We start from the raw sequence: 10,535 nt of genomic DNA on the forward strand, positions 1-10,535 counted from the left end.
ACGAGGTGAGAGCTTGCATGGTGCCCCAGACCGAGGGAGATTGCCCGTCATCTTGAACTTCTTCCATTTTCTAATAATTGCGCCAACAGTTGTTGCCTTCTCACCAAGCTGCTTGCCTATTGTGCTGTTGCCCATCCCAGCCTTGTGCAGGTCTACACAAGGTTGGAGTCTGTTTGATTGAGTGTGTGGACAGGTGTCTTTTATACAGGTAACGAGTTCAAACAGGTGCAGTTAATACAGGTAATGAGTGGAGAACAGGAGGGCTTCTTAAAGAAAAACTAACAGGTCTGTGAGAGCTGGAATTCTTACTGGTTGGTAGGTGATCAAATACTTATGTCATGCAATAAAATGCAAATTAATTATTTAAAAATCATACAGTGTGATTTTCTGGATTTTTTGTTTTAGATTCCGTCTCTCACAGTTGAAGTGTATCTATGATAAAAATTACAGACCTCTACATGCTTTGTAAGTAGGAAAACCTGCAAAATCGGCAGTGTATCAAATACTTGTTCTCCCCACTGTATATAGCCTATATGTTCTTTTTTTTATTCTGGACATGTATTCCTGAGATTCATTCATAAACATGCTTATTAATGAAATGATTATCACAGGAAAAAATCCATCAGCACCCCAATCACACATAACGACAAGAAATAAATAACATTAACAAAATATTCTAAAGCAAACACTAGTGCTGTGAGGAATGTGGCTCTGCGTCCTTCACTCGGTCTGAGGCACAGAGATGGCGGGACCCTTGGGGTCGTCGAAGCGGTCCATGGTGCGCAGCTGCATGATCATGTGCAGGCCGTACGTGAGAACCAACACCATGAGCAGAGACGTGACCAGACCCATCCAGATACCAGGAGTGAAGAAACTAGCACAGTCACTGGCATACGAGAAATCATTCCCAGCGATGTTAAAGCCCTGGACCTGAGAGAGAGAGAGAGAGAGAACAGAGAGAGAACAGAGAGAGAGAGAGAGAGAGAGAGAGAGAGAGAGAGAGAGAGAGAGAGAGAGAGAGAGAGAGAGAGAGAGAGAGAGAATTTTACAAAAAAAAAAAAACTTTAATACACTTTTCAAGAATTAAATTACAATCATAAACATTTATCAATCAGATCATAACAAAGTTCACAAAAAGAAAAATACTACTTCATTTTCAAACAGACAACACAGGGCACTATTGCAACACCAAATATTAACAAAGGTATCGAGATCATCAACAAATTTATAATAATTAAAATCAATCAAGATTCTTGCCTGTACCATATTAAAAAGAAGCTCAACTACATTTTGTTCGATATTATCTTCAATTTTTTTCTTTCTACTCAGATAAATTGCTAGTTTAGCCTTGCCTATGATAAAATTCAACAACTGACAATGAAATCTTTTCTCTCTAGCATATTTAAAACCAAAAATAAACAATTCCACAGAAAAGGTTTCACCACATCTTTCAAAAATATTGCTTAATGACAAAAATAGAGGTTTTAACCTGTAACACTTTGCAAAAGCATGGAAGACAGTTTCTCTTTCATTACAAAAAGGACATTTGTCACTACTTTCAGGGTTTATAACAGATACAAAGGAATTAACCGCAATGGCTCCATAAAGGATTTTCCATTGCAAATCAGTTTTCATTATCAATGGTGGTTTATAGAGTGACCTCCACTGAGGTTTTATATCTGCACTCAAATTGAAAACAGTACGCCACGGGGTATCAACTTTCCCATCCAACATCTTTTTGTTAAAACTAAACACACAATATTTATATAATTTTTTTCCAACACAGGATAAAAAATCAATATAGACAGTACTGCAAGACTCCAAAAAAACTCCAGAAAAATTTTCCACATTCACAGCAAAAACTAAATTTGGAAAAGGATCCACTGGATTGGGTTCGATAAGCCCATCTCGGAACCTAGACAACAGAGTTAATTCAGTTGGTTCAAGTGTAGATTTCCATTTTGATAAAAGCTTTGTAATGATGCGAACAGACTTGAAGCCCAACTTTTGAGCAATTGTACCATTGTTCTTTAGGTCACAGTCTGTTTCCTTCAATAAAAGGCCCAAGGTTAGGATTCTGTTATCAATAAGGGCTTTGTTAAGTCCTGGAAATAAACCATTTCTAGACAAATCCATTCGTGTACCATATATTAAGGGCTCCTCCAATAACCAATGAAGTGATTGTAGATCCTCTGTTCGCTTGAAGTGAAAAAGATTCCAGACTTTAAAAATGTTCCTATAGAAAATTGGTAGTCCAGAAACGTCTATGTCCAAAGAATTCACGAGGAAAAGATTTTTGTCCAATCCTAGACCTTTGAACTTGCGTAGAATGACATGGGCAACAGCACACCACTTCACATCAGAAGAACTAACCAACAGTTTCTGAATACGCTGAAAATAAGCCGAAAACTTGCCACTCTGCTCTGCAGATGTACCAAACCTTGACCCCCTTCTTCTTTAGATAGAAAGAGCAAATTTTGAGGAATCCAATGTATATTGTCCCAAAAAAAATCAACTAAGATGGCTTGAACTTTCTTCAATAAAAGAGAGGGGGGATCAATACATGCAAATTTATGCCATAAAGAGGACGCAACCAAGTTATTAATTATTAGGATACGACCCCTATACGACATTGCTGGAGTCAGAAATTTCCATCTTTCTAAGCGACCTTTAATTTTTTCTAAAACATTTTCCCAATTCATTTGTAAGGTAGAATCGTCTCCCAAAAAAACACCTAAGTATTTAAGACCTGTTCTTCCCCAAAAAAGACCTTCTGGTAACTTTGGCTTTCCTCTCAACCATTTACCTAATAAAAGAGTTTCACTTTTTCCCCAGTTTACATTTGCAGATGATAACTTCTTAAAATCGGATAATATCTTCAATAATTTTTCAATGTCATCTTGATCATTAATCATTATGAGGACATCATCAGCATAGGCTGATAAAATAAAATTATCTTTGCAATTTGGCAAACATACACCTTTTAACTGAGCTCTAAATTGCTGTAAAAGGGGCTCAATTGCTAAGGAATAAAGCATTCCAGATAATGAGCATCCCTGTCGAACACCTCTATTCACTTTAACAGGAGCACATAAACCACCATTGATTTTAATAAGACTCTCAATATCACAATAAAGAACCTTTATGAGATCGATAAACTTTGGGCAAAAGCCGAATGATTTTCAAAACTTTCCAAAGGTAACAATGTTCCACACGATCAAAAGCTTTTTCTTGGTCTAAAGAGATTAAGCCACAATCCAAATTAAGCATCTTGGAGACCTCTAACATATCACGAACCAACGAAACATTATCAATTATCGTTCTGCCAGGGACACAATAAGTTTGATCAGAATGGATGACAATATCCATTACTTCTGCTAATCGATTTGCCAGAATTTTAGAGAGCAATTTATACTCACTACAAAGCAGAGATATGGGACGCCAGCATCTACCAGTGAGGTCGCCTTTCTTGGGCAAGAGGGTTAATACTGCTCTCCGGCAGCTTTGAGGAAGCCGGCCCTCAGCCAGGCTTTCATTTAACACCTCTAACACATCCTCTTCCAGGACAGCCCAGAAGGTCTTATACCACTCAATTGGTAGACCATCAACTCCTGGAGCTTTTCCTGACTCCATTCCTTGAAGTGCTTTAAACAACTCAGCTCTTCCAAGAGCACCTGAGATCTTTGCATTGTCTTCTTCTGATAATTGAGGTAGATCATCAAAAAAGGCATCCTCCCTCTCATATTCTGCTCCGAGTTCATTCGTGTACAGTTTTTCATAAAAACTGATTGCTCTCTTTCTAATTTCTTTAGGATTAGACAAAAGCTTACCAGACTCTGAACGTAGAGCATGGATAACTCTGCTCTGTCCATTTTTCCTTTCCAAACTGAAAAAGAAACTGGAGGGAGCATCCATATGATTTAATTTTTGGAATCGCGATCTGACCAAAGCTCCTTGTGTTTTAACCTGCAGTAAATCATTCAGCTGTGTCTTCTTTTTTGCTAGAATATCAAAATAGTTTTGGGTTCCAGTTGATTCAGCCAATTCTTGTAGTTTTAGGATATCAGCCTCCAAGATACTTACATTTAAAAAGGTCTCAGCAGTGATATTAAGAGTATATTGTGTACAGAATTGCTTTATTTGGACTTTTCCATAGTCCCACCATTGCCTTACAGAGTTAAACGTTTCCTTCTTTGTCTTAAAATCATCCCAAAAAATTGTAAACATTTTTTTAAAATATTTATCATTTAATAAATTAGCGTTTAATTGCCAATAGGCACTCTTTGGTTTAATTGAATTAACAAACACATGACACTGTACCATACAATGGTCAGAGAAACCTAAAGGAGTGATTAAACATTTTTTAATGATGTTGCAATGATGATTAAAAATATAAAACCTATCTAGCCTAGCTAAAGAAATCGTATTGTCACGAACATGTGTCCAAGTATACTGTCTTTGGGTTCCTTCTAAATGCCTCCACACATCACATAACTCATAGGTTTTAACAAGTTGAATAAGGCGTTTACGAGAAGGTGCGTGCGGTTCGATGTGATTTCTATCCAAGTTCGATACAGTACAATTGAAATCACCACCTAAAAAAAGATATTCTTCTCCGTGACAGTTTTGTATAATAGAACTAAGTATGTCTAGAAAAACCATTCTTTCAACAGCAGAGGTAGGGACGTATTCACAAATCAGAACAAAAGTACACTTTTCAAAAGTAACCCTTACTTTCAAGAGTCTTCCTTTAATGACTTCGTCAATCTGATATGTATGGGGAGACATTTTTTTTGTAAAAAGGATAGCAACTCCTCCACTGAGTGAGGTATTATGACTCAAGATTGAGAGCCCACTCCACTCTACTGCCCATTCAGGGGCATTTCTAATATCACTATGCGTCTCTTGTAGCATAGCAATATCTATTTTCTTTAGTTTAATTTCTTCAAACAAACCAGCTCTTTTTTTTATATCTCTCAATCCATTAACATTGATTGTTGCTATGTTTACCTCACAAATAATTAAAGAAAAAAAGAGAAAAAATAAACAAAAAAACAGAGGTGAACACACATACTCTTTCATGGTTTTAAAGTTAGGTCTTTCCTCTGTCAACATTATCCCCTAATGAAAGCTTTCTCACAATTTTTTTCAACCGGTAAACCTCCTTGTTTGTGAACAAACTCTCAGACATAGAAAACCTGACCTTGTCAGCAAATTTTCTTGTCTGGGAAAAAATCAGCCACACACACCTCTTCTATTTTTTGTTGCTCTTAAAAAGAGTTTAATATCCTCAACTTCATAGCCGCTGCTAGTAAAGTCACTTTGAGACAAACAAATGCTGGAATCAGAGGATTCACTGTCACTTTCTATGTCTTCATCAATATGCGTACTTCCAATGTCTATCTTTATGGCCTTTGCAATTTGAGGAGAATCAGTATTTTTCCTTTTATTCGGGACTTTAAAATGAATTTGCTCCGTTTCTGTCTCGTTTTTATCCAGATGTTGATGAGACTGTGGCATATTAGACTCATCATCACCTTCTTGCATTTCTGTCTGTACACTAGGATCATATGTTTCAGTGTTAACAAGATCATTTTTACCAGCCATAGTAACAGAGCCAACTCCCTGAGATTCTAAACTCACTCTCTCAGATACAACGTCTTCGATCCTCTTATCGGTATTCACGGTTTCACTCGCAGCAATACCCGATGATCCCGCTTTAACAGTCTCATTCACATTTTTCTCACTATCATCATTGACTTTGTTAGGACAAGAACGAATTAAATGTGTTGTTTCTCCACACCTAAAACACTTCATTTTCTCTGTTGTGACATAAATAATATAATCACAATCCTCTACTTTGAGGCGAAGTGACAAATCAATCTCTTCATCATCTTTTAAGATCATGAACAGATAGCGTCTAAAAGACACCACATGTTTCAACAACGGAGACTTGCATCCAACTGGAATCATCTTAATCGGTGATACAACTTTACCGTACCGTGACATAATATTAACTAGAGTTTCATCACTGACAAACGGAGGAACGTTCGATAATAACACTTTCTTAGACGGCATAGAAAGCGGGAGTACCGGAATAAAATTCTCACCCACAACAATGCCGGTTTCAACTAGCTTGTTAGCTTTTTCAACTGAACTAAGAAAGATTACTACGGCACTGTTCATTCTAGAGGCCGACAATACATGCTCATGTCCCACCATTTCACCTGCAGCCAAACAACATTCCTCTACAGTCACCGCGGACGCCACTTTCACTCCGTGACGCCGTGTGAGGGAGCTTAAAATTTGCGATCGCGGGGCCGCCATGCTGTCTATAGCAACAGCAGCACACACGGCCCAACTCAATAATAACAACACGAAAAACTCCAATTACTAAACTAATCCTACAAAGCAGAGAGAAAAAAAAGAAAGAAAAGTACTCACATTCACTTCTCACACTCAAGCCACTCAGCCTCACACACCTGTCCACTCGCACCGGAAACGGAAACGAGAGAGAGAGAGAGAGAGAGAGAGAGAGAGAGAGAGAATACACATATCTGGGACTAAAACTGAGTTCAACAGGGAACTTTAATCTGGCTGTGAATGAACTGAAAGCAAAAGCAATGAGAGTCTTCTACATGATTAAAAATACTATTCGACATGAAATTCCAATTCAAACCTGGCTAAAAATCCTAAAAGCAATAATTGAACCCATTGCTCTGTATGGCAGCGAGATATGGGGACCTCTGAAAACCCAAGATTTTTCAAAATGGGAAAAAGAGGAAATCGAAACTCTGCATACCCAAATTTGTAAAAGCATCCTAAAAGTAAACAGAGCGACACCAAACAACTCGTGCAGAGCTGAATTTGGACAATACCCCTTATTGATCAGTATCCAAAAAAGAGCTGTGAAATTCCACCAGCACCTGAAGCGCAGTGACCCGAGCTCATACCAGGCTGAGGCCCTGCGGTGTCAGGAGCAGAACCGGCACCGGAGCGCAGTGACCCGAGCTCATACCAGCTGAAGCCCTGCGGTGTCAGGAGCAGAACCGGCACCGGAGCGCACTCTCACAGCTCATGCTGAAACTACAGCCAGACCAGCACAGCACTGGCCCAACCAAATTATAAAATTACAAAAACAAAATTACATTACCTATTGGAAAGATGCTACTAAATCACAAAAGAAGATGGAACTCTATTTACACCTGAAAAGAGGTGTATTATTTTATCGCAGCCCCACAAAAAAAATAAAGTCACTTTGTTAGAGATGTGCGAACAAAAAATAAGAGATACAAAACATGGATAATAGCCTATAGGCGCAAAGGCGGCACTGAAAAGGCCAAAATAATAAAATATCTCTAGAAACTCAAGCGGCCAAATAGCCTACGAGTCAGGGCCGTACCGACCATTGAGGTCTCCGAGGTCCGGACCTCGGTAATTTTTCCTGAGTGTATAATGAACGTTGTGTAATCGCGTGAATCCCAACGCGACGCTTCACGAGATAAGGTGCAAGTGGCTAAACTAAACAGCTGTTTTACGATAGAAATTTTAAACGACCGACATAAATAATCACTTTGCAAAGAATGTATCAATCTAAGCATCTTCAGGAAGGGGAGATTTACAGGTAAAGATAAAGAGACTCCCAGCCAACATTTGTATGTGGGGCCCATATGGGTATGAAATGGGCTGAAAAATGGGCCCCATGTAGGATTGTCCGCGGGTTCCATAATGGCCCCATGTTAATTGCCCAGATGGATTTCATGTAGGATTGCACTTGGTACTAGGTGGGACCCAAGTGGGCAAAATGCACAAGACCCATCTCAGTCCCAGTTTAAGAAGAACGAGAGAAGGAGATGGAGATGAGAGAGGAGAGCAGTAGAGCAATAGCCTATTGCATACTGTGCCCATAATGAGAATAACTTTATTACAATGGATTCCTATTTAACACAGTCAGATGTTCTTTGCCAATGACAGTGGGAAAATAATATGCCCCCGAACCCCCTAGATCACTTCTACCTCTGTATTTATAAAACCCTGTGTACTGATATTGCACTGAATAGAAAATTATATTTTTTGAAAAATACAATGAATTACAAGGCTGTACAGAACAGTGCACTATTGCAGACTTAGGCTCAATCCCAATTCACCCCTTGCCCCTACCCCTCCGTTTTGCGTGTTCCCGTGAAGGGGTAGGGTTGTCTCAATTCTTTTTTGGTTGGAGGGGTAGGGGTAGGGGTAGGGGGAAGGGCCAGATAGCCCTTGAAAGATTGGGCCTTATATACTGAGGGTTTAATTACAATATTTTAATAGTCAGTCGGGAACTAAAGTGGGCCGGTCTAAGGCATGAAACTCCAGGGTTGAAAATGAGTCCCACTCCGGCCCTGTGTGTGTGTGTGTGTGTGTGTGTGTGTGTGTGTGTGTGTGTGTGTGTGTGTGTGTGTGTGTGTGTGTGTGTGTGTGTGTGTGTGTGTGTGTGTGTGACCACTGTCTGGCTGTAGAGAGAGGACAGCACAGGCAGAGATGGCAGCCGAGAGAGCAGAGACTATGTTCACTGTGCTCTCAGAGAGAGGTGTGTGTGTGTGTGTGTGTGTGTGTGTGTGTGTGTGTGTGTGTGTGTGTGTGTGTGTGTGTGTGTGTGTGTGTGTGTGAACAGAGACTGTGTCCTCTGAGAGAGGTGGAGACAGAAGAACACATCCTGATACACTGTGATCACTATCACAGCTTTAGATCGGACTATTTCACTAGATTCCAACAACTAGAACCAAATTTTATGGCATTACCAAATTCAGAAAAATTAAATCATATTTTGGGAGAGAACTCCAGCTCAATCACAACAGCAGCAAAATATGTAACAGCCTGCCACAAACTACGAGAGTCAGCCAGTGGACAAAACTAAAGTCACAATCATTCTTATCTTGTCTGAATGTTGGTACTAATGTACAAAGGTGTTGTTGTTTTGCTGTTTTTTTTTTTCTTTTTCTTGTTTATATAAATGTATTCATGCATTTGTTTACTGATTGATTTATTGAATTTATTGATTATTTGTTCATTGCTTATGTAATGGCCAATGCTTTGGCAATACTGTACAAGTCATGCCAATAAAGCTCATTTGAATTTGAATTTGAGAACAGAGAGAGAGAGAGAGAGAGAGAGAGAGAGAGAGAGAGAGAAGAAATTCAAGTTTTCATTTTACACCCTTTTTCATAAAGATACACTCTGATAGACAAACAAAAGTTACATACATACAAAGTTTTTGCATTTCTTTAAGAGTTTCCTCAAGGTGTGAATAGGGGGATGGCACTCTGGAAAAACCAAGGGATTTGTGATATGGGAGACTGATGCTATCATGACAGTTTCCCACTGAACAAACTGCTACAAAATATAACTTTGATAAGAAATTATTTTATCATATCACTAAATACATTTATACCAAAGAAGTTAAAGTCAAATCAGTGTGTGTGTGTGTGTGTGTGTGTGTGTATGTGTATGTGTGTGTGGTGTGTCCCACTCCCCCCGCTGGCCTGCACACACACTGCACTGGAGGCAGCGGGTGTTGATGGAGGAATCTGCAAGGACATTAACTATAATGATAACGATAAAGAAATAGTTCTAAGACTCGTTCTCAATATTAAAGATTAGGAGAGTTCACACCACAGCTTTGATAGCTCTGGTCTGCCTCGCTGTCTTGCTGCCGTGTGGATTGCGTCTGTAAGCTCCATATAGTTTTCCGTTTTGAATCTCTATTTACTATCATTCCTTGTTGTTTATATCGCTAAACATATCTTACTCATCAACCAGATATCTGATATTATCTAATTTTGTCTGTCACATTGATCTGACTTCGCTAGCTTTATCTAAATCTAAATCACTATCACTTGCAAAACTAGTGTTGTTTTATGCGGCCTGTTTTAATTTTAGTTTTAGTCTAGTCTTTGTGTCAAGCTGTCATTCTAGTTTTTATTAGTTTTAGTCACGTTCATACTCTTTTTAGTCTAGTCAAGTTTCAGTCGACTAAAAGTCTGAGCATTTTAGTCTTATTTTAGTCAGAATTATCCATGACTATTTTCGTCTAGTTTTAGTCGACGAAAACTGATGACATTTAGTCTAGTTTTAGTCAATGAAAATTTTATTTTAGTCTCTTTTTAGTAATGCAATTCTATTTAACCCAGTCAATATAGTGTACCACTATGGAAAAATAGCAAAAATAGCGAACAGAAAAGTAACACTTGTCTCATTCGTGGAGGTGGAAAAACAAGTTCTTTGTGACATCCAAGATTTATTGTATTAAAATTTAAATGCAAAAGAAAAGGCATGAGAGTTGGCTGTTTTTGTCAATTTTAAGTTTTAATTTAAAATGTTTGCTATTTTAATATAACTACATGGCTAAATATTTTACCACTTGCTTATAAATCTAGATAGAAGTAGTGCATTGAATAATACGTTGTTTAAATTGTGCTTAAAAGTGAATTACGTCTATTAAAGAGTGTATATGTGTACAAAGAGAATCGCAATGCTGACAAAACTTTTTTTTAAAA

Source organism: Abramis brama, assembly GCF_963993115.1.
Source record: "Abramis brama genome assembly, chromosome: 22".
In the NCBI taxonomy this organism is placed as follows: Eukaryota; Metazoa; Chordata; class Actinopteri; order Cypriniformes; family Leuciscidae; genus Abramis; species Abramis brama.